The sequence below is a fragment of the Protopterus annectens genome, chromosome 10.part0, assembly GCF_019279795.1.
Source record: "Protopterus annectens isolate FY-2018-M chromosome 10.part0, PAN1.0, whole genome shotgun sequence".
NCBI classification, from domain to species: domain Eukaryota; kingdom Metazoa; phylum Chordata; order Ceratodontiformes; family Protopteridae; genus Protopterus; species Protopterus annectens.
In genome coordinates this window covers 608,632,318-608,654,568 of record NC_056744.1, presented here as the reverse complement: position 1 = coordinate 608,654,568, position 22,251 = coordinate 608,632,318, and the positions used below count along the sequence as shown (strand labels likewise).

At 43.5% G+C, this 22,251-nt stretch overlaps 1 protein-coding gene across 1 annotated transcript in view; it reads right to left on the bottom strand.

Moving 5' to 3' along the window:
* The window catches only part of IPO13 (importin 13), a gene marked incomplete in the record, with an annotated part of 1,347,960 nt that overhangs the window by 1,089,016 nt on the left and 236,693 nt on the right, over positions 1 to 22,251 (bottom strand).

Below are 22,251 nucleotides of genomic sequence, written 5' to 3'. Positions count from 1 at the left end.
ATCAGAGCCGACATCGAAGTGGGCACTACAGATTCGGCACCGATAGCCATCGGCGCCGAAGGCTTTGTTAAGCTAGAATCGGCTCCAGCCGGAGCCGATCTCGACTTGGAACGAGTCGGAGCCGAGGCCGCAGGCTTAGGGCCTTGGAAGATTTTGCTGATTTTGGTGGAGCCGACTTAGCCGGAGAGCCCTCCGGCTTAAGAAGGCCCCTAAGTATCAGCTTATTACGTCTCTCCTGCAGGACTCTCTGGCTGAAGGAATGACAAATAGCACAGGAGTCCTGCAGGTGAAGAGGGCCCAGACAATACAGGCAAGAAGTGTGACCGTCTGTCAGAGACATCTTCTGACAGCACGAGTCACACTTCTTAAAACCTGAGACCCTCTCCTTTGACATGGTGCTGAAAAAACACACACACACACACACCAGTCAAAATTAACTTAAATAAAATACCAAAAGGTATTCTATAAAACCAACACACACACCCTAACAGGGGGGGGATGGGATAGGGAAAAGTTTGACTAACAAAATATTAAAGGAGACAGGGATTTTCTGTCAGAAAAAGTACAAAATAAACTTAAAACTATCAATAAAAGGTTTTTACTAAAAGGGGCTTAAATCTCACAAAAGTGAATAACTTACCAGGAGCTGGTAAAAGAAGACCTCCTAAGCGAAGCGAGATCTGGATACTTACCTTGCATCATGGGATATGGGGCTGCCTCGAGCTGGTAAAAGTGACTCTCGAGCTTAGCAAGTGCCGAGTCGGAGCCGAGGGATCGGCTCCGAACCCATCAAGCAAGAATGAAGGCGAGATTGACAACTTAACATTCATTGTTTCCAGGCTATGACAATGCTGACTCCATAAGCTTTTTAGTTACCATTGAAGTTTCCTCATATGCAGTCTTGCATATGGAATTAGTAGAATGCAAGATGCCATGAACCCCAAAGCCTGCAGAATTTGTCTTGCAGGTAGCTGGGTTTTTGTTGCCACTTGTTTGAAGTATGTTGTCAATTGAATTTGTTTGCCTGGCGTGAGGTAAGCCATCTGGGCAGTTGTATTCAAGCTTGCACCCAGGAATGTAATTATTTGAGAGGGTATTAGTTGTGATTTCTTTTCGTTTACGGTGTACCGCAGGCATGCTAGAAGCCTTTTTAAAAATGCCAGATGCTGAAGAAAAGTGTCCTTGTCCTCTGCCTGAATGAGACAATCGTCCAGATATGGATAAATGTGAATGTTTCTTTGTCTGAAAAATGCAATTACTGGCACCAGGCACTTTGTAAAGACCCTGGGAGCAGTAGATAAGCCAAAGGGCAGTGCAGTGAACTGGTAATGCAAATAGCCCGCTTTGAAGCGGAAGTATCATCTGCAAGATTCCCTGATTGGGATATGCAGGTATGCCTCTTAAGTCTAGAGTTACCAACCAGGCATTCTTGCCTAGCATAGGCAGTAGCTGTTGTAAAGTCAGCATTTTGAATTTTGGAATGTCCAGGAACGTATTTAGAATGGATAAGTCCAGAATTGGATGCCATGATTTGTCTTTTCTGGGTACCAGGAATAGTCTTGAATAAAATCATTGTCCTTTTTCCTTTTGTGGCACTGGTTGAATGGCTCCCATATCCATGAGGGACATGACTTGTTTCTGGGCCTCTGCCCACTGATTTGGCGGCAGATCTGGCCATCCGTTTGGAATTGGCAACGTGTGGAAATGAAATCTGTACCCCTAGGATACTATATTTAAGACCCACTTGTCCTGGGTTATTAAATGCCAATTTTGAGCATGAAGTGCTAGTTTTCCCCCCAAAGGGGCTGCCAAAAGATAAGTGCTTGGAGATGGCAGAAGAAAGTCATTGAGACTGTTTACTGTAGGGTTGTGCTTTGTTACCTCCTGATTTGGAGGTGGAGGTACCCCATTGTTTTGACCTGTAAGATCCTTGTGACTGAAACCTGGAGCCTTTGGAGTGCCTGGGTTTGGACTGAGCAGCTCTGTTGGATAGAGGAAAGGACCAATTCTTAGTAGGTCAGTGTCTACTGAACCTGGGTGGCTGCACTTGCAAGAAATCTTTCACAGTTTGCATAGATTTAGCTTTGTCTCCCATCTTTTTTAAAACCTCTTCTGCCTTATTGCCAAACAGACTGTCCTGCTGTAAAGGAGCATCCAACAATTTAGCTTTAACATGATCAGGCAGATTTTGCTTCTTAAGCCAATCATGCCTTCTTATCACAGATCCAGTCACGGCAGCCCTGCAAGAGGCCTCCAAGGAATCAAAATTACATTGCAAAGTATGCTTTCCAACCTGCTCTGCTGAATGCAATAAATCCTGTAACTCCATTTTCCACACAATCAGAAATCAACATAATTTTCTGCTTCAGTAAGCCAATAACATGCTGTTGATATTTAAGCATATGAAACTGGCAGTTTGAAGCCCTGATTGCCAAGGTTGCAGACGTATAAACTTTCTTACTCCATCTATCCAGTGCCCTGGAGTCTCTATCTGAAGGGGTAGGATTTTTGGCTGAAGAAGCCTTAACACCCTTGGGATTCTGAGAAAAAGTTTCAGGGTCAGCAGCAGGATTTTTGGAAAGAAATTTATGGGAGTCAGGAACCCTGTAATATCTATCTGGCTTACTAGGAGCCGGAGGCAGGGAATCAGGAGCCATGCTTGATTCTGAGAAAACATAATCAACAATGTCTAATACAGGAGGTATTGCCAAAGGCCTATGCTGAGGAAGAAGAAGAAAATCCCTAAGCCTCTCTTTGGATTCTGAGAAGTCCTGACTGTCCCAGTGAAAATATTCCCTTAAAGTATGCAATGTCTCTCCAAAAGAGTAATTCTCAGGAGGAGAAGCAGAAGGGATGGATTCCTCTGCATCAGAGTCCTCATAAGGTGGGACAGAAAATTCCTGATCAGAAGAGGAATCAGAAGAAATGGAAACCTGATCTGAAGATTCATAATCAGTGCCTTGCCTGGGCCTCTTAGCAGGGAGGGGGGGGGGGGGTTAGGAACCCCTGATCAAGGCAATTAAATCCTCAGCCATTTTGATCATTTGTTTTTTTAGGCATAAAGGCCTGAGCACGTGGCTCATGTGTTGGTTTTTTAGACATAGAAGTAGGTTTTGGCCTTGTTTTTGATGATGGCGTTGGTTTAATATAAAAATGTTGAGGCCTGAAAATACCCTCAGAAGCCGGTGCCTGCTCAGCGGCTCCGGACTTATCCAAGGGAGAGACATCAGTGGGTTCAATACTTGCAGAATCTCGCGGCATACTGGACTCTGAATGGGTCTCGGTAGAGGCCTGCGACTCAAAAGTAGTGGACATCAGGGGCTGTAAAAGCACCTCACTGAGTACCGGTGAACCGGTGACTGGCTTAGGAGAAGCTTCATCATCGGTTTTGGACCTCGACGGTCTGTCTCTGTCTTTTTCCTTGCGTTTTTTGTGAATTCTGGTAGTCGGACTGCTAACAGATGACATTTCAGGATAGTTAAATCTTGAACCAAAGTATTTACAAGCAAAATTGTCAGGCTCTGGATTACATTGCATAAGTGGAAATTCCTTAAGATTCCAAGAGCAGGGTAAGTTATTTCTTACACTTATTTCACTGAACTGCACTTCTGAAACACTTCTAATTGTGCTCTACAGTTGATCTACTATATTTTGCACGGTTATAAAGCTTTTTTTTATTGTTTAACTGCATTTATGTACTGTTTTATACCGTTTTAATATTACTTAACTGTAAACTGCTTTTTCATACTGAGAGTTGTTATTTGAGTTCTCTATCCATGCTTTTCTGTGCATTTTTGTCTGTTTACACTTAAAAGCACTCTCGAGTCTGCTCCTTGATCTGTTTAAAACTTTCATTTAGTGGCTACAGCTAGGAACTGCAAAAGTGTGCATTACTATAATTGCATTTTTTTTATTTAAATTACTAAATTGTAAACTGCTTTTTCATACTGAGGCTTGTATTTTCTCTTTGCGGGTGTTCTTTCTATGCTTTTAAAGTGAGGTTTCTGTGTTCTGCTCAGGTGGCATAATCTTGATAGAGGCCTTTTGTCTAGGCTGGTAGTTTTGTTCGAGTTTCCTGTGTTTCTGGCAGCCATTTTCTGCTGATTGTCTTCATTATTATTGCGAGTAACAAGGCCTCCTGACCTTCTGTAGTACGAGTGATTGGGTAATAGCAAAAGCTGAGCAGTAATCTGATCTCCCAACTCTTCAATTCTTACTGCTATATAAACCCTGTGTCTTATAAAGGTTCTGTATTGTCAGGCTCTGGATTGCATTGCATAATTGGAAATTCCTTAAGATTCCAAGAGCAGGATACGTTATTTCTTACACTTATTTCACTGAACTGCACTTCTGAAAAGCTTATAATTGTGCTATACAGTTGATCTACTATATTTTGCACTGCTATAAAGCTTTTTTTTATTGTTTCACTGCATTTATGTACTGTTTTATACTGTTTTAACATTACTTAACTGTAAACTGCTTTTTCATACTGAGAGTTGTATTTTCTGTTTGTGAATGCTCTATACGAGCTTTTCTGTGCATTTTTCTCTGTTTACAGTTAAACAGATTCTCAAGTCTGCTCCTTGATCTGTTTAAAACTTTCATTTAGTGGCTAAAGCTAGGAACTGTAATTTTTTCCACCCACCCACACTCCCTAGTGTTGTGTGTTCTTATACTTGGTGGCTTTGCAGTTGCCCGCCCATACTGTACATTTGATCTGTGACACTCCTCCCAGTCTAGTGTCATTAGTTCACTCAATCTAATAGAGAACATTTGTGAAGGCCAACCCACTCAGATTCTTAACATTAACTTCTGTTCCAGCTTTCTCCATTTCCACTTTATTGAAAAAAAAAATTCTAAGCTTGCTTCCCCCCTTTCCTGTGGCGGGTCAGATATGGATTTGCCGTGTCCAGGACTGTTTGTGAACCCCTAAGCCCCCCTCCCCCACTTAACTGGGGTTAAACTATTCCTGGTGCCATAAAGTCTGTTCTTCAAAATTTCCCTTGCAACTAGCCAGCTTTTTACTTTTAGCACTCATCTGTTTCTTTGATCTCAGCACTTGTTCAGAACTCATTGTAAGCACTAAATAAGTTACAAATTACTACAGCACTCAACAAAGGGGGGGCCACAACAGACCCTGGGAACTACCGCCCCATTAGCCTGACAAGCCTAGTCTGCAAGGCCATGGAACGTATCATCATGGAACTCATGGAACTTGTCTAGAGGAAAACAGTTTTTAGTAATTAATAAATAAGCACCTATTCAGGCATGTCTAAAGGTCAGCTCCCAGTTTTTCTCCTGTCTACCTGATGAATCTGGGCATCTTGGGACAATGCAGCAAATGCCTCATGTACACAGACAACCCTCTCTTCCTACCACCCAACACTACGACCTGTGAGAGATGCACTTATATAGCCAAACTGGAAGCAAAGCTCTCTTCACCAAAGACTGGTCTAGACAGTCAAGAGGAGAAGGTAAACACTTGCACCGCACCACACTCATCACATAGTCCCTCAAAACCTACACCACCAAAACACACACACAGAAGCACAAAACACACACCTACATTCGCGGAGGCTCTCAGTACAAATCTGCCCAAACAATAGAGACCTACAAAGCAGAAATGCAAGCAACCTCCACCCCCCCAACACAACCCAAATGACACATAGCCCACATACTCAGTGTGCCACTCAACTACAGCCCATAAGGCATAACATACCCAACACTCTAGTCATAGGTGACTCTATAGTCAGGCACACTGATGTTCCACTCACCAGGCTAAACAAGGAAAAAGTTACTGTCAGCTGCCTGTCAGGTGACAGGATCCGCCACATGCGCACTCAGGTCACTCCACAGCAAGTACAAATATGACTCTGTCATTGTCCATATTGGTGTGAATGACCTGAGATGTACCTCCCTGGACTACATGAAGAGAGACATGGAGGAGCTCTCCGATCTTGTAGCCCAGGCCGGTATGACCCTAGCCCTGAGTAGCATCCTGCCATCACCCAGAATGACACCACAGTACAAGGACAAAATGATTGACTTTAACAATTGGCTAAGCTTCTGGTGTCATTCTAAGGGAATCCAGTATCTGTCTGCCTGGGATGACATGATCAACAGACCACGCTGCTTTGCCAGAGATGGCCTGCACCTGTCGCCATTGGGATTCCGGATACTAGCAAAGGCTCTTGCCACCCCTATAGTGCCTTTTTTAGGCAAAGTTCAAATGACAAATTCACCACCGTAACAGGTACAAGCAAGCAAAATCTGAAGGTAATGCTACTCACTGCTAGAAGTCTAAACCTCAAAATGCACTCACTCGAGGCACTCCTTAAAATGGAGAACACTGACATCTGTGCAGTGACAGACACCTAGTTCACAGCTCCAGAGAGCACCCCTGCATTACCAGGCTACAATTCATACCACACCTTTCGGCCACCAAACCTGGACCTAAACACTAAAGGTGGAGGAGTGTCCATATTCATTAAGGATATCCACACCTCCAAGCTAGTTGCTCAGCATAATGCATCCGAGATTATCCAAGTTCAACTAACTCTGGGCAAAACCGCAATCCAGATTGTAGCTTGCTATAGTCCCCCCACCATGCCCCAGGATTCCCACTGCTCTTTTCTTGATGCACTGGAAAATATTAAGGTACAACCCAACACTCTAATAATGGGTGATTTCAACTACCCTACCATTAACTGGGAAAACTACTCGTGTACCAACTCTTTTGCTCAACGGTTTCTGGAAATCATCAATTCCAACGCCTTGGGATCAACTTAACACCCCCACCAGGGGCAGTAATATCCTAGACCTAGTCATCACCAACATGGGTGACCGGTGTTCCACACCAGAGGTCAGCTTCTCGTTGATCAGATCTGACCACAAGCTAATCACCCTAAACATCCACATCCCGCTCCCACCCCCCCCATTAGGAAAACTGTAAAAAATTTCTCCAAAGCCAACTTCACACTTCTTAAGACAGAAGTGGCAAACTTCACGACACCCATGCAGATGGACAATAGAGGTACGACTGCAGAATCCTACACAAATGCACTTTATAAGCACTTACACGAGTGCATGGATCGTGCTATCCCTAACAGAACCAAGATGCTATCCTCCAAAAAAAAGGAAGCCAATAGGGTGGTCCTTCTGCCATAAACAAACTCTACAACAGAAGAAAGAAACTGTTGCAAAAAAGAGTAAAATCCCACGATTGGAGGAACTCCCTGGTCAGCCTCAGTAAGAAGCTGAGATCCCTCAAAATCCTCCAAAGCTAGTTATGAAAACAAAATTGCCACTGATTCTAAAGACAACCACAAAGCATTCTATAGCAATGTCAAAAATCTCAATGGCAACACTCAGATCTGCTCTGAGTTACAGCACAATGACACTAAATATACAAACCAACTGATATTGCCAACATCCTGTCAGATAGGTTCAGTGCTAACTTTACCCCCCTCTCACCCCCTAAAGGGCCCATCTTTATACCGGAAGAATGCAAAGTTCCTGTAATCAGGCTGCACAGGTAAAAACCTCAGTCTCCAAAGCCAAGAACACAGCATCCATGGGACCTGACAACATCCCAGGCTGTCTTCTACATGAACTACAGAATAAACTGGCACCCCACCCAAGTACCATGTTCAATCATAGCCTCACCTCAGGCTTTGTGCCCATAGAATGGCGCACCATGACAGTTATCCCACTCCACAAAGGGGGGGCCACAACAGACCCTGGGAACTACCGCCCCATTAGCCTGACAAGCCTAGTCTGCAAGGCCATGGAACGTATCATCATGGAACTCATAAACAAAGACATTGGAGATCTCCAAACTCTGGACCCCACACAGTTTGGGTTTGTAAAAGGCAGATCATGTCTCCTAAACCTGATAGACTTCTTTGAAGTAGTGACCAAAGCCAAAGATGAGGGTAAGGTGGTTCACACAGCCTATCTAGATCTCGCCAAGGCATTCGACACCATCCCCCACTCTGGAATTATAGATAAACTCAGTAAACTAGGTATAAATCCCTATGTCACAAGATGGGTTGCCAACTGGCTTACTGCAGAACCCACACTGTGAAAGTAGCAGACTCCAAATTAGACTTCAGACCAGTGACAAGTGAAGTACCACAGGGTTCAGTCCTGGGTCCTCTCCTGTTTGGTATCTACTTCTCTGAAGTACAGGCTAACACAGAAGGTCTTTGACTAACTAAATTTGCAGATGACTGCTAACTAGGAGCCATAATCGAAACCCCTAATGATGTGGACATTCTACAAAAGGGCCTCACTGAGACAGATGCCTGGTGTCAAAGACATGGTCTCAAGCTCAATGCGAAAAAGTGCATCGTCATCCCCTTTGGTAAAAACTCTGTACCCATGAAGTACCACATAGGCGGTAGTCTACTTATCAAAAGTGTGATCAGAGACCTTGGGACACAGGTGGACAGTAGTCTCTTCTTTGATAATCACATCGCCACAGTGGTCAGGAAATCCTTCTATGTGGCACACCATCACAAAAGGCTTCTCATCCAGAAAAAAAGAGGTCATTGTTCCCCTCTACTCATCACTCATTAGACCCATCATAGAGTACAACACCCCTTTTGGTATGTACCTCACAAGACTTCTACAACTGGAAAGGCCGCAAAAATACCTCACAATGAGGATTACTGGCCTCATACAGATGCCTTACGCAGACCGTCTCAAAAAACTCCAGCTTTACTCCGTCGCATATCGCCTACTCAGAGGCGATCTCTGCCTAACATACGAAGCTATGTCAAACTCAGAGCTGTTGGACATGCTCCACTTATAGAAATCCCAATCCCTCCAAGCTACACGCTCTAGGAACCTAAACCTTGTCACCACAATAAACAGAACATGCTGGAGGGATAGATTCCTGTCCCAGAGACTTCCCATACTTTGGAACAGACTACCTATCTATGTCAAACAGAGCTCCTCATTAGCACTCTTTCAGAAAAATCTTGATGACTGGATGGGTAATAGGAAATTCACCCCAGGAATCACTTCTGTGGTTCTGCTTGACAGGGGCACAGGAAAATAATTTTCTTGGGTGGTGAAAGCCAGGGTACCTTTTTGGTTAGGCCTGTACAGGCCCTAGGGCCAATAGCCTAGTACCTACCTATGAACCTATAAAAATATACCAACGCTTAATAGTGCGTTGGTTAAATTTAGCACAAAACTGACAGCAAGGCACATTGTGATCAGGACCTAGGCAAGGAATACAGTACAAATGAAAATCCTTATGAGGTATTTGCTTCCCACAAGTAATGCAATTATTAACTTTTACTGACATCGGTAAGGAGCAAGAAAAAGTTTCCCCAATGGGGTACTTAGCTTTAGTTTGAAGACTTCGGTTCTGAAACTCGAAAACGAAAATTTCAGGAGTCTGCCTGCTTCGAGCACCGCGTGGCAAGAAAAACTGCTTAAAATGGCATCGGCTGCATGTTTTATACCCCTGATGACCTGACCTCATGGAAGAGGAGACAGCAACCGACGCAGGACCCAAGACTTTGTTATTCAGGCCGACTGAGGGCAACCTGCCAGCAGATTACCCAAATGTAATGACTGCAATAGTGAAACACTAAGAACATCGAAAGTATTTAGCTACAAAAAATAGCCCGACGACGAATAGTTCGGGCGTTGAATAAGGCACAAAACCGACAGCGAGGGACGTCGTTGTTTGGGCCTAAACAGGTGACGCATGAAAATCTCTGCGGTATTTGCTTTCCACAGGCAAGACAATTATTAATTTTTTCTGACATAGGTCATGAGAAAAAAGGATCCCCAATGGGGTACTTATCTTTTTGAAGACTTCAGGTCTGAACTCGAAAACGAAAATTTCAGGAAGTCGGCCAACTGGCACTTGTGAACTGCTTCTGTTTCGGGCACCGCACAGCAAGAAAGACTGATGCAATGGCATCGGCTGCATGTTTTACACCCCTGACGACCTGACATCATGGAAGAAGCGACAGCATCCGACGCAGAAATCACAAGACCCTGGTATTCAGGCCAGATGAGGGCTACCTGCAGGCAGATAACCCAAATGTGATGACTGCAACAGTGAAACACGAAGATCATCAACCTGAGTAGAGCAGTGCAGTCTGGAAGAAAGGGCAAGTTTCTACAGATATGGAGTGCATTTAAAGAAGAAAGCATGTAAGCAGTAGATATTGTTTAATGTAAAATTGTACACTATGGAGGAAAGGACCTAGGGAAAATAGAACCGACAGGAACAGTCACCAGTGACAGCACAGAAAAGGAAAATATATTTATAACACACCAAAGCTGAATCATGGAATACAACAACAGGCTATGTCAGATGCCAACAGAATTCTGAATCATACAGCTACAGGAATGAAGGTCAGAGATACGAAGGTCACCATCCTTTTTTATACAACACTGATGACAGCATATTTTAAATGTTCTGTCCATTTCTGTTAACCAAACACAGCAAGGGTGATTAAATTGGGAGACAGCATACGATACATGCATACTAAACTGGTAAAGAGGAATGAAAGAGTGTAAGTATTAGCAAAACTTGATAACTCAACAAAATGAATAACTCAATACCCACAGTGAAAGGCAAGAAACTGTATATTAACACACCCATACCTCTCACAGAATGGATCCTGCATCATCATCATGTCTGTATATTCCTTTCTACAGTGCTACAATTATGGCACATGATCTGCATTACAACACTTTGGTACAACTTCTAGAGTACAACAGTACTGATCCACAGGATAGACAGCTCTGTTAGCACAGAAGGATACAGTCCTATGATCCAAATGACCAGAGTTAGATTAGTGGCTCAGGCACCTGTTGAGGCTGATAAAGAGTAAGAGGAATGAGGCAGAAGCTTACCAGTCTTTCAATGGAGACGGCACTGGAATATGCCGGGAGTGTATGGGTGGTACATTAACAATGGTTGTGACACCACTGCTGTGCTGGTAAACAAGGGTTTTCACCACCAAGAAGTTAGGACAAAAATGAAGCCAGTATGGAGATCAAGAACGAAAGTATTTAGCTACAAAAAATAGCCCAATGACGAATAGTTTGGGTGTTGAATAAGTCACAAAACCGACAGCAAGGGACGTTGTGGTCTGGGCCTTAACAGGTGACACAGTAAGAATGAAAATCTCTGAGGTATTTGCTTTCCGCAGGCAAGACAATTATTAATTTTTTCTGACACTGGTCATGAGAAAAAAGGATCCCCAACGGTGTACTTATCTTTTTGAAGACGTCAGGTCTGAAACTCAAAAACGAAAATTTCAGGAGTCGGCCAACCGGCACTTGTGAACTGCTTCTGCTTCGGGCACCGCACAGCAAGAAAGACTGATGTAATGGTGTCGGCTGCATGTTTTATACCCCTGACGACCTGGCGTCATGAAAAAAGAGACAGCACCCGACGCAGAAATCACAAGACTGGTTTTCAGACCGGATGAGGGCTACCTGCAGGCAGAAAACCCAAATGTGATGACTGCAACAGTGAAACACGAAGAACATCAACCGGAGTAGATCAGTGCATTCTGGAAGAAAGGGCAAGTTTCTACAGATATGGAGTGCATTTAAAGGAGAAGGCACATAAGCAGTAGATATTGTTTAATGTAAAATTGTACACTATGGAGGAAAGGACCTAGGGAAAATAGAACCGACAGGAACAGTCACCAGTGACAGCACAGAAAAGGAAAATATATTATTTATAACACACCAAAGCTGAATCATGGAATACAACAACAGGCTATGTCAGATGCCAATAGAATTCTGAATCACACAGCTACAGGAATGAAGGCCAGACACACTAAGGTCACCCTCCTATTTTATATAACACTGATGACAGCATATTTTAAATGTTCTGTCCATTTCTGCTAACCAAACACAGCAAGGATGATTAAATTGGGAGACAGCATACGATATATACATACTAAACTGGTAAAGAGGAATGAAAGGGTGAAAGTATTAGCAAAACGTGATAACTCAACAAAATTAATAACTCAATACCCACAGTGAAAGGCAAGAAATGGTATATTAACACACCCATACCTCTCACAGAATGGATCCTCCATCATCATCATGTCGATATTCCTTTCTACAGTGCTACAATTATGGCACATGATCTGCATTACAACGCTTTGGTACAACTTCTAGAGTATAACAGCACTGATCCACAGGATAGACAGCTCTGTTAGTACAGAAGGATACAGTCCTATGATCCAAATGACCAGAGTTAGATTAGTTGCTCAGGCATTTGTTGAGGCTGATAAAGAGTAAGAGGAATGAGGCAGAAGCTTACCGATCTTTCAATGGAGACGGCATTGGAATATGCCGGGAGTGTATGGATGGTACATTAACAATGGCTGTGACACCACTGCTGTGCTGGTAAACAAGGGTTTTCACCACCAAGAAGGTAGGACCAAAACCGTCAAAGCTGTTCCACTTCTCACAGAAGCACCATCATTTCCAGTTTGGAGGGCACTGGCTACCCCAGTTCAGAGAATTAAACACAAGGTGATGTCAAGTATCCACAGCCAAAAGTGGTGTTTGGGGCTTAAAGAGATACATTAACAACCCAAAAAACAAACTATACTCCAATGGAAAAATACAAAGTAAAGATACTAGAGAAAAGATAGTATAAAATCTAATTGGTACAGTGAGTGCAAATCTGAACCCTACATCACAGTAAAATAGTTTGCAGAGGGCAAATTAGTCACAGTCTCAAATTATTATGTGGTTTCACGGTGTACTGATCAACAGTGCCCACTCACAGCTCTAGAAACTGTAGATTTTGCACTTTCTCCACAAGGTTCTGTTTTTGCCTCTCAACCACTTACAATGATTGGCTACTCTAAAATGATTAAGCATACAGCTTTTGCCATCTTGCACTGAGATCAGGGTGGAAAATAGGACACAGCTATTCTGCTAACACCCTAGTTAATAAATGATTAAATTAAAAAAGCTAACAATTCAGTATTTAACATTAAAAGTTCTAGAAATATCAAAAGGTTACAATTTCACCAATGTTTTCACAACTACCTGTCCCAGGCTCCACTACCAAAACAATTCAACAATTCCAAGGCAATAGGAACAGTGGGCAGGAAAAATACAGTGAAAAATATGTGCAGGGCAGGTCTCAAAAGATGCAGACATCATCCTCCATTTGTACAAGGTACTGCAGAAGCCATGTTTGAAGTACAGTGTCCCATTTTGTCAGCAATACCGGAAAAGTGAAGATTAAACTTGCCCAGGCAATTATTTGTTACATTCCTCAGTACAATTTACATGGTGAGTTGAATGAAACTTAATAAACCTAAGAAACCTAAGAATGTACCAGTATCAGACCAGGGCAGCAGTTTCTGTTTGGATACCTATAATGGGAAGCACATGAATGCATGCCAATCATCTCATTAACACAACTATCACATACTATTTTATCCACTACGACTTTTGATCCCAAATAGACTTCACTGAAGATTTACAGTTGTGTTGGCAATTACTGATGTTTGAGAGTGGTCAATGCTGCAGTCATAACATGTAGAGATCTCTGACACTAGCTGAGTCCGATGTCCAGACTAAATTTCACTGATAAGCACCCTTGTACTAAAGGAGGACTGTCACCTTACATCAGATGTTTTCAGATACCTGGTATATATGTGCCATCTATCTGCATCTTTGGCTCCTTCTTGCCCTCCAAGCAGGGCACAGCTACACCTACATCGGGTGCTGACTTTTTGGGTTGCACACCAGGGATGCAGCCTGTGACAAAAAATATACATCCTGCTTAGGGAACCTGAACAAAGAAAGGAAGAGAAAGTACAGTTTTGTACCTACCATAAATGTAGATGTCCGAACTGGATAGCATCTGCAGTCATAACAAATGGGTTGTCCTGTCGTCAGGCAGCCCTTCGGTCGGCCGGATTCCAAAGTCTGGGTCCGGCTGATGTCGCACTTCACCCGACGTCATCTCTGCTGGTCTTCAGGTATAAAGGCATCAGCCGACGCCATTTTCCTCAGTGTTTCTTGCCCCAGATGCCAGTTGCCCTCTTGGAAGGCTACATTTTGGATAAATGCCAATGTTTCCAAAAAGGTAGAAGGCAAACACAAAAAATAAGCATGTATGTACATGTATACAAACAAATACACCATAAGAGACCCCCAGCTAGGTATTAGGAGGGTAAATACCCTAGGAGTACCACAGAGGGAAGGAGGAGGGTAATCCTGACTGCAGATGCTATCCAGTTCGGACATCTACATTTATGGTAGGTACAAAACTGTACTATGTCCTTCATGGATGCATCTGCAGTCATAACAAATGGGTAGAATACCATAGCCAAACTAGGGAGGAGGAAGAAAAATTATGGTGTAGTTAGGATCCCTTGCAGTACAGCAGTGGCAAACCCTGCTCGGGATCTAGAGTATAGAGGTAAATTATAACGCTTGGCAAATGTATGCACGGAGGTCCAAGTAGCCGCCTCAATAATGTCCTTGGTTGCCACTCCTCGTAAGAAAGCTGTGGTAGTGGCTGTAGCCCTTGTAGAATGAGGTCTTATGTTCTGTGGAATTGGTTTTCCATGGTAGGAGTAACAGAATCTTATGCAGTTTCCTATCCATTTGGAGATTGTCTGTTTGGAAATTGCTTTTCCTTCCCTTCCTGTTGCATAGGCTACAAAAAGCTGGTCAGTTTTTCTGTTACTTTTGGTTCTGTCCAGGTAGTAGCGTAACTGTCTATGTACATCCAAGGTATGCAGCATTCTTTCCCCCTCTGTTTTGTGGATTGGGAAAGAAGGTAGGTAGGTGGATTGCCTGGTTTAAAGACACTCTGGATACCACCTTAGGCATAAATGTAGGATTAGTTCTCATGGACACCCTATCTTGATGGAAGATTAGGAAGGGTTGCACTGCCATTAAGGCCTGTAGTTCCGAAACCCTCCTTGCTGAGGTAATTGCCAGTAGGAAAGCAGTTTTCCATGACAGGTGTTGTAGATCTGCTGTTGCTGCTGGTTCAAACGGAGGGAGTGTCAACTTTTCTAGCACAGTCCCATGCTGGTAATGGTGGTTTCCTAGGAGGTTTTACATTCTTGATCCCTCTGAGGAACTGCCTGAGTAGAGGATGTGAAAAGACAGGTGGATCAAAGCTGTATTCTGCTGAAATAGCTGATGCATGTATCTTGATGGAGGAATAGGACAGGCCTGTATGTAGAAGCTCTGCCAAGTACTCCAGAATGTTAGCAATATCTATGTTAGACACATCTTTTCCTCTTTCAGTACTCCAAATGACAAACCTTTTCCATTTTCCTGCATAGTTCCTTCTTGTTGAAGGTCTGCGGGCTTCAAGGATAACGTCTTTAACCCTTTGGGAAAGGTATGGGTTAGTTGCTGCCATGTGATGTTCCAGGCAGTCAGTTGCAAGGTTTTTAGGTTTGGATGCATGATGTTGTAGTTGTTCTGAGTTAACATCAAAGGCATCAGGGGTATTAACCACATTTTCTCCCGAGACATGCTCCTCAGCAATGAGTACCAGTGTTGTCTTGGCCAGTTCGGAGCTATCAGGATTATCCTTGGACGTTCCTCTTTGATTTTCAGTAGTACCTTGTGCATCAAGGGAAGAGGTGGAAATGCATATGCTGTCAGGCCTTTCCAGCTGAAGGATAGAGAGTCCACCTTCCATGCAAGTGGGTGGAATGTCCTTGTGCAGAATTTTTTGAGCTGGTGATTGAGTGGGGAAGCGAATAGATCAATTTGTGGCATTCCCCATTTCTTTGTGATGGCCTTGAAGATGTCCGGGTGTAGCATCCATTCGTGAGCATCCAAGGTGGTTTCTGCTTAACATGTCTGCTAGGGTGTTCTCTTTTCCCGGCACAAATATTGCCTGTAACTGGATGTTGTAGCTGAGAGCCAGATTCCAAAGGTCCAAAGTCATTCTGCATAGGGGGTATGAATGAGTGCCTCCCTGTTTGTTGATGTACCACATGACTGTGGTGTTGTCTGTCCTTATCATCAAATGGCCTTCTTTGAGGAATGGTCTGAATTTTTGGATTGCCAGTTTTACTGCCAGCATTTCTTTGGTTTATGTGCAGGTGCAGCTGGTCCTGAGTCCACAATCCTTGTATGCATTTGTCCAGCATGTGCGCCCCCCATCCTAGGTCTGAGGCATCCGTTGTGATTGTTTGGCTTGCTCGAAAGTTGTGGAAGGGTAAGCCTGGGTTTGACTGGCATGCTTGAGCCCACCATAGGAACTCCTGTTTTAGGCATGGGATTAGTGGTATTTCTGTTTCTAAGCTGTGCCTGTGCTGAGACCATAAATTCTTTAGGTACCACTGTAGCTTTCTCATATGCAGTCTGGCATGTGGGACCAAGATTATGCATGATGCCATGAAGCCCAAGGCCTGCAGAACTTTTCTTGCTGTTAGTTTGTTCTGCTTTGTTAATGTCAAGAAGTAAAGAGGAAGCTCTTTTTATTTTTCTGCAGTTAGGAATGCCATTTGTTTTACTGTGTCCAATTCCGCCAAGAATGTTCTTGTTTGGGATGGTATCAGCCTTGACTTTTGTAAATTGACTGTGTATCCCAGGGCTTGTAGCAAGTAAATGACCCTTGGTAAATCTGTTGTCAGCTTGCTTTTGTTGTCCGCTTGTAACAGGCAGTCGTCCAGGTATGGATAAATTTGGATTCCCTGTACTCTGCAGTGAGCGATTACTGATGCCAGGCATTTCGTGAATACTCTGGGCACAGTAGATAAGCCAAAGGGCAATGCTGAGAATTGATAATGCTCTGATCCTGCAAGAAATCTGAGGTATCTTCTGCAATTTGGTCGAATGGGGACGTGCAGGTATGCCTCCTTGAGATCTAGAGTTACCAGCCAAGACTCCTTGCCCAGCATGGGAAGAAGTTGCTGTAGGGTCAGCATTTTGAATTTTGGGACAATGATGTATGTGTTTAAGATGGACAGGTCGAGAATAGGTCTCCAACTTTTCTCTTTTCTTGGCACTAGGAAGAGTCTGGAGTAGAATCCTTTGCCCTGTTCTGTTATTGGTACTCTTTCCACAGCTCTCATCTTTGTTAATTCCACTATCTGCTGCAGAGCTTCTATTTTTTGATTTGGAGGCAGGTTTGGCATTCCTCTTTTTACTGGTAAGGTGTGGAAGTGGAACCGGTAGCCTTGGTCTATGGTTTGCAAAATCCACTTGTCTTTTGTGATATAGTGCCAATTTTTCGAAAATAAGGCTAACTTTCCGCCTAATGGTGCTGCTATTTGCTCCCTGGTAGACGGAGTCAGAGCCAAGTCACTGTGATTGTCCTGTTGCCGTGGCAGTGGTTGTATCTGTGCCTCGGTTATTGCCTTGCCACTGTCGTCCTCTGTAGGCACCTCCTCTGGATTGATTTCTGCCTCTAGAGCGTCTATTCCTGCCCCTTTGGGATCTTGTGGAGTCAGGAAAGGACCAATTTTTGGCAGGCCAGTTCCTGCTAAACCTTGGGGGCTGAACCTGTAAGAAATCTTTAACTGTTTGTACAGATTTTGCCTTTTCTTCCATTTTCTTCATTACCTGCTGGGCAGGTGTACCAAATAGACTGGCCTTATCCATAGGAGCATCTAATAGCTTTGCTTTAACATGATCCGGTAAGACCTGTTCTTTCAACCATGCATGCCTTCTTATCACTGTGCCAGTCATGGCTGATCTAAATGAAGCCTCCAGTGCATCATAGCCACATTTTAAGGAATGGTTACTAACCTGTTGGATGTTATTCACCATTTCTAATACATATTTCTTATCTAAAGATTCATCAGAGGACAGTTTTTAGTTAACTGATCGAGCATAAACTCTTGGTATTGGATCATATGAAACTGACAGTTTAAAGCTCTAGCTGAGAGAGTAGCAGAGGTGTAAACTTTTTCCCCATCTCTAAGGACCTGGATTCCCTTTCAGAAGGAATAGGGTTTTTGCTGTGGTCGAGGCTACTGCCTTAGGCCCCTGGGATATAGTTTCGGGTCTGCAAGTGGGGCCTTGTATAGGTGGTGATGAGTGTCTGGCACCCTGTAAAATCTATCTGGTTTGGCAGGGGCTGGAGGTAAAGAATCAGGAGCAGTGCAGACATCATTAAATGCATCATCCACAACAGGCAGTACAGGAGGTATAGCTAAGGGCCTATGTTGTGGTAAGTGCAGAAAAGTCCTAAGCCTTTTTCTTGAATCTGAGAAATCTTGTCCCTGCCATTGGAATTGTTCTCTCATGGCATGTAAGGTTTCCCAAAGGAAAATTCCTCTGGTGGAGAGGCAGCTGGAATGGATTCTTCAGCATCGGAATCTTCATAAGTAGAAAAAGGAGCCTCTGGCTGGTCTGTAATGTCTGAGTCATCCGCAGAATCATCAGAGGACACTGGCTCGGGGGGCTCTGCTCTAGGTCTCTTTTCTGGGGCTGAGAGGCCCTGTCTGGGTGAGATTGGGATCCCCTAATTAAGGATATTAAATCTTCTGCCAGAGTAAGCATTTGTGAACTAGAAGTGGGCCTGTGTAAGGGGGTCTTAACAGGCACTGATTTAGCAGATTTGGCTGCTTTAGCCCTGGCAAAGGCCTTAATAGACATGGCTGCAGGAGGCCTAGCAGCACCACGTGCTGGGGTAGAGACATCCAAAGGGATGGTGTCTGATAAATCACTAGGAACCACAGTTGTAGGCAAAATTTCTGAGGCCGATTCAGGTAAGGTAGCAGGAGCCTCAGTAGTAGTCATGGATTTGGCTGAAGATTGACCAGTTTTCTCGGTTTTGGCCGAAACCGAGACAATCGCGGCTTGCTTAACCGTGGTTTCGGCCGAAACCGCGGACCGCGAGTGTCGGTCTTTTTCTTTGCGTTTTTTAACAATTTGGGTAGTCGGAGGATCCGACGGCATAATGTACGCAAAATCTGAGCCGAAAAACTGTTCAGCAAACTCCGACCGACACCCAAGCGTTCGTCGGTTGAAGGAAGCACAGGCCGAACAGGCTGCTACGTCGTGGTCTGGGCCTAAGCAAGGCAGACAGTAAGAGTGGAAATCTTTATGAGGTATTTGTTTCCCACAAGTTAAACAGTTATTGACTTTTTCTGACATCGGCTGAGGCAAGAAAGAGTCCCCAACGGGGTACTTAGCTTTTTAGAAGTCTTTGAAGTAGTATTCGGTAGTAGTAATCTCTGGATCTGACCGACCGGCACTTGCGAACAGCTTCTGCTTCGGGAGCCACGCGGCAAGAAAGAGTGAGGAAAATGGCGTTGGCTGATGCCTTTATACCCGAAGACCAGCAGAGATGACGTCGGGTGAAGTGCGACATCAGCGGCGGACCCAGACTTTGGAATCCGGCCGACCGAAGGGCTGCCTGACGACAGGACAACCCATTTGTTATGACTGCAGATGCATCCATGAAGGACATCAAGTAGGAAGTAGTAATATACACACCCACCCTGACCCTTGATTTCATGGAAGGAGAGAGTAGGGGGAGAAACAGGACAGCAACACTGACCACAAACATCTACAATTATGACATTTTTCTTGCACAAATATACTATCTTCATGGGACTTCACTGCAGTCGTAACTGGTATGGATGGTTTTAATCCAGGTGGTGTAACTGGCTCATTGCTTACGCAAGGACTATAGGTTGCCCTTCAGGACAGCAGAAGTAAATCCACCTTTTAACCCTGAAATGATATCAAGTCTGTAAAGTTTTGAGAAGGTGTGAACCAAAGACCAGGTGGCTGCTTCTAGGCTGTTCTACAAACTAATCCCTTTTAGGATGGTAGCTGCAATACCTCTTGTTGAATGGGGCCTGACATTTTCCTGCTGGGTCCTGCCAGGAGTCCTACATCAAAATTTAATGCAACATGCTAGTTACTATAGTTTATTTTGTCAATAGCAATCCTTGTTTGTTTTCTGCAAATGAAAAACAGAGTGACAGTCATATTTTCTCTCTAAGCAGTATTTTAGTTTCTTGTTTACATCTAGAGTGTGCAAGGTCTTTTCACCCTTATTATGTGGATCAAGGAAAAAGACTGAGACTTAAGACTGGTTCAGGCTATTCCTCTACTGACTTCCAGAATAAAGGAGAGGGTTCGTGCACACGGTCACCCTGTTTTTATGGAACTGCAAGAAAGTCTCTGCACATGATGGCCCGCACCTCAAACTCTCATAGCATGAACATTTGTTTTCCAGGAGAGAAATTTTAGTGGTGCAGATAAAGCTGGTGTAAAATGCACTAATGTTTTTTTTTTCCCAAAAAAAAAAAAATCAGGTCACAAGAGGGTTCCAATGGAGGATGCCCTTCAGGAGTTGCTTCACCAGGAGTCTAGATGTCAGCAGGGGATCTACTGGCAAACACAAAAACAGCTGAGAGATGTACCTTCACAGATGCATAAGCTATATCTTAACCTAAAAGCCAAGGCAGATACTGAAGAACTACTGGCACATCCACATTCTTCACATATCCTCAGGGAGGGAAAAATGATGGTCAAAAGGGTAATAGGGTCATGTCTTACAGGCTCTTAGTCTGATGAAATTAGTTTGAGGTACCCTAGAGAATCCCTGCACTGCATCTAAAGGGTCATATGCTGAAGCAGCAGTAAAGGTTTTTCCCTTTGCTATCTGAATTAGATGAGACCACCTGCTTCTACCTTCTCATTTTGTCAACCTATTTAACTGGAGAATATTGCTCCAACTGCAGTGGAAATGCTTTATCTTCAGCTAATATTTACTCTTGCACTGCTGCAACTGTTGACATTAATTACATTTTCATGCATTACCTTCCACTCTACAATGAACCTGCAATCACAATCACAACACTTAATAAATACTGTCTGCTCTTAAAAATGTCTGCTATAATCTCTCCAAGTTTTTCTTTCATTAAACACATCTTTTTGGAGGTTTTCTCCCTGTGCCTCTGCTGAAAAGTAGTCTTAAATGACTCATTTCAGATATTCCTGGTAACCAAATACCAATAAAAAAATATCAGTGTTGCATGGGCCAGAATGGGGCAATTATAAGCACTTCTGGCCTCTCCTTCAACTTTTGAACTATCCTAGGGAGTATGGAACAGGAAAGTAAGCAAAGATAAATAGACCAGTTCAATATAGGGACAAGGTATCTACTGCCCAAGAATGTTTGCTTGGAGCTCTACAACAAAAATCTTCTCACCTGTCTGTTGCTCAGATAAGCAGAGAGATCTCTGCTTGTTAAACCCATCCACTCATGAGGTCTAAAAATGTTCCGTGTCCATCATCCAGTTGTGTAGGTCTGCTGAAGTCCTGCTTAAATGATATGCCACACAGTTCTCCTTAGATGGTTTATACATGGCCCTAGAGTACATATTGCTGTAAATGGCATGTACTCAAGCCTGTAGTGGTGGTAACAGCTCATGCCCCCTTGCCTTTATGTACTACATGACTGTGGTACTGTCTGTTATAATATGTAGGGTGCCACATTTCCACTCTGGCCAGAAATTTTGACAGCCTGTGTAACAGCTATCATCTCTCTGAAGTTTATGTGCAATTTTCCTTTCCTGGGTCTCAGTGCCATTTCCTTTACTATCTTTTGGTTGTTTGCCTTTCCCTCCTCCAGTAAATACTTTATATAGGACAGCAACATCTGCTGAACTAAGGAATAGAAGGGTATAAACATGTTTGAAAAACTTCATAGATTTCCTTTCCTTTTTAAAGTAGACTGCAAGATAGGGAACCCATCATCAACTCTTTATCCAAGGAGGAATTAAGGATTTGGACCTTCGCAGGTTCAGAAAGGGGGCTGGGTGGTCAGCCAAAAATCTCTTTTAATAACTGACCCTTTTGCAGCAGCTTTTGATGATGTATCCTTTGGCATCACAGTCACATTTTAAGGTACACTTGCTCAACTGTAAAACAGTTTGAGCTTGGCTGATTCATCCTGCAGTCCCCCACAACTAGTCTGTGTTGTTTAATTATGTGCTTCCAATATTCCAGAATGTGGGGCTAGAGTTGCTGAAGTGTTTCCTCCCCCCAAACCTGTCAGCAATCTGCTTTAGAATTTTACTGAGAAGAGTAATCCACCTCCAAAGCCAGTCAACTTCCCTTAGCAGCTTCCATGGACACTATCAGAATCTGCAATGGGGCTCTTTTACAGAAACTTGTGAGAATCCTGAACCCTATCAAGTATGTCCGTTCTGTTGGTAATGGTTCCAATAATACAATTTGAAATGTATCCAAAAGGGCTTCCTAGACTGGAAACAGACACTGGCTTAG